This window comes from Tenrec ecaudatus, chromosome 17, assembly GCF_050624435.1.
Source record: "Tenrec ecaudatus isolate mTenEca1 chromosome 17, mTenEca1.hap1, whole genome shotgun sequence".
In the NCBI taxonomy this organism is placed as follows: domain Eukaryota; kingdom Metazoa; phylum Chordata; class Mammalia; order Afrosoricida; family Tenrecidae; genus Tenrec; species Tenrec ecaudatus.
Genome location: NC_134546.1, coordinates 11,685,742 through 11,688,938, shown reverse-complemented (window position 1 = coordinate 11,688,938; position 3,197 = coordinate 11,685,742). Strand labels below are relative to the sequence as shown.

General features: G+C 47.9%; 1 non-coding gene across 1 annotated transcript; it reads right to left on the bottom strand.

Moving 5' to 3' along the window:
* Window positions 1-1,916: 1,916 nt before the first annotated feature.
* LOC142431281 (U2 spliceosomal RNA) lies at window positions 1,917-2,107 on the bottom strand. Its single transcript, XR_012780810.1, has one exon. It is a non-coding gene; the product is annotated as a U2 spliceosomal RNA (small nuclear RNA).
* Between the last annotated feature and the right edge of the window lie 1,090 nt (window positions 2,108-3,197).

Here is a 3,197-nt window from a genome sequence, read left to right as displayed (position 1 = left end):
AAGGTTGATAACCTATTAGATGGTACCCCAATAGGGGGGAGGGGTAGGGACAAGGTGAGAGAGAGAGACAGAGGAGAGTGGTGAACTCAAACCTCTTCAGGCTCTTCACTCAGTGGGGGTCATTACAGAATCCTTTCTCTGAACATCCGGGTCCCAAACACCCCACCAATGCAAACAAAGAAAACCCTTCAGGAGAGCCCTTTCTTTTTTAAAGTGCCCGAGAGGACTGGTGTGCGCACACACCACACACCTCCTTCCCGTGATATAAGGAGAAGCCCAGTGCAGGTATGTGAAATGGAAAAGGTAAGGATACTTTCTCCCCAATTTCTTTCCTAAGAGGGGTAGGGTTAACCACTAGGAAAATGAGCAGATGAAATAGTCGCAGTATCTTAAAAGTAAGTCAGAAGAAAGAGTGTTGCTGACCCTACCTCCATCTTCTGTATTGAGGAAACACAAACCCTAAATAAACACGAATTCTCCCCAAATGCCATATTAGGAACCACATTGTTTTAGGGGGAAATGTGATTTTTCTACTCAGGTTCAATGTCATCGGATACGTTTTCACAGAGCAAGCGGTTAAAATGGACATGCGCCTATTGGTCAGTGGGAACAATTGTCCACTTGCACTTTGGGAGTCCCTTTCAGGTCAACTTTGCCAACTAGCAATCCCTGCCATGCGCTTTCAGCTCACCGCAGTCTGCGCTGGTGCTGAGAAGGCTGCTCTATGGGGTGCGCTGTAGAATGAAATGAGCGATGGAAGCTTTGTAACAGTGAACCCAATAAGCATAGGAGGTAAACAGGCCAACGAGCAGCAAGAAAATGTATCCAACACCAACTAACCACACACACACTCCGCTAACTGGCCTGCCCTCAAGCATTCAGATCCGGAGGTCAAAGTTACCCCCTGCTCCTCCTCCTCCTTGGGAGGTTCCATTACACTGCTCCTTAGTGAGGCCCCCTCCCCACCTGCAGGCCAAGAACCCAAGGTGGGGTCTGTGGGGTGGGGTGAGGATGGAGGTACTAACGCTCTCATTCATGCCCTTACCTGCAGCTGGGTACTGCTTTCAACAGGCTCCAACCCCCAAACCAAACTCCCTGTCATCCAGTCCATTGATCCAGGGTCAGAGCGACCTCAGAGGATTAAGGCGAGGTGTGCCCCCGCTGGGATTCCCAGGCCATCACTCACTACTGGAGCAGTCAGCTGGTCTTTCTTGTGTGGCGAGTTTGAACCAAGGTGGGTTCAAACTCCTGACCTTGTGGTCAGCAGCAAAACAAAAACTTCTCAGCCCAACACATAAGTCACTTCCCCAGCAGGACTCCTTTAACTACACCATGGGGCCCCAAAAAGTTCATAGACAAAATGGAATGGAAAGATGATAGAATTTTCCACAATATTTTGGAAGTCTTCACATACAGCCAAGCTCCCCCAAGGAGCCTGGTGGTGCAATCATACAGAGCTTGACCACTGACCGAAAGGTCTGTTCTTCGAACCCACCAGCTGCTGCAGGGGGGAAAGATGAGGCAGTCAGCTTCCTTAGTAAGGATTTATGGCCTCAGAAAGCCTCGGGGGCAGTTCTGTTTTCTCTGACTGAGAGATGCTGGGTCAGAAGCTTCTCTGGGTTTTGGATTAGCACCCTCTCAACTCTCTAACACCCCAAGTTCAAATCTCTGCCTGAAATCACCTTTGTAAAACACCAACATTACAGGCAAACTTAAAAAAACGTTATTTTCTTCCCTATCAACTAATCCGAGGAGCTTCAAGCAAGTTAGTGGGAAAATGGAATTAAAAGAGAATGGAATTTCCCCCACAAACTTTTTGAAGCCCCCTCTTATAATTCCACAAGCTTGCAAATTCTGGAACCAGCTGGATCTGTGTGTGTGTGTGTTTCTTTAAAAAAAAAAAAAGGTTCCCCCGTGGGGGGTGCACTGTTCCTGAAGGTACTGCAATACTAGGTCGATTCGTGGAGTGGACGGAGCAAGCTCCTATTCCATCTCCCTGCTCCAAAAATCCATTTAATATATTGTCCTTGGATAGAGGACGTATCAGATATTAAACTGATAAGAACCGATACTACACTCAATCTTAGCCAAGAGGCTGAGAAGCGGTCGGGTCTGTATATTTTTAAAAACTCAGTATAATTGAAGGGATTACTGGTGGTCTCTAAGTTGCATCCAGAAGTTCATTTGTAAACCAATAGCGGGGAACTTGAAATATCGATGCCCCTTTCTAGAAGCAAAGTTACATCTGGGAGGTGAGGTCCTTGGCTAGACCACTTATTTTTCCATTCACCCCCCCCCTGCCCCCCAGTGGCTGAACTGAAGCATTGGCTGTGCTAACTTGAGTTCAGAGAGGCCAGAGCAAGCGAGTTAGAGGGGGTGGGTGCCTAAAAGGAATTTTAAAATGAATAGTTGGTTCTGGTTAGTTTATCACTCCTGTCTACACAGACCCTGAAAGAAAGTGCTTTTCTGTAATAACTTCTTGATGGGCCCTTGGGAGTCCTCTGGCCTTCTTTCTCCTGGGTGCAGCTTAGGGAAGAGTTAGAGACCTGGCCTTCACTGCCATTACAGAGTGCTGCTAATCTTGCTAGGTGTGTTTGAGCCACTTGGCTCTTTTAATTCACACGGACATGTAAATGGCCATGGGTGCTTTAACTTTCCCAGAAGTAGCTCCATTTTGAGGAAAGGGTGTTAACAGCCCTGGAATTGAGGATTCCTTTGGGGGTGGGGTGGGTACAATGGCAAGGCAGCCCAGCCGGAAGTTAGTCTCTAAGTGGTTTCAGCTTGCAAGGTTGGCTCACTTAGGCACTGGAGCTGCGAGGCAGGAAGGAGCAGCTTCTGTTTGGGGAGTGGTTCATTCTTCGGAGCCTGGTAGGCTTCCCATTTGCCTCTGCAGCATGGTGTGGGGGCTCTGGCCAGCCCCAGGGCCAGCCTGCAGCCAGAAGGCAGGCCACCCCATTGAGAATGCAGCTCCACCCAGACCTGCACTTCCCAAACACACTCCAAATGACAGGCTGCATCTTGAGAAAAGTACTAAAAGAGTTGACTCTTTTTTAAAATGTAATTTTTACCGTCACAACGTCAGTTTATTTCTTAAAAGGTATATAACATAAAGGGGACGAGTGACTTCATCTTAAGAGCGTCCTTTGGACCTCCAAGTTGTGTACGTAGGAACTTTATGCTGAAAGAGAAGCCTCGGC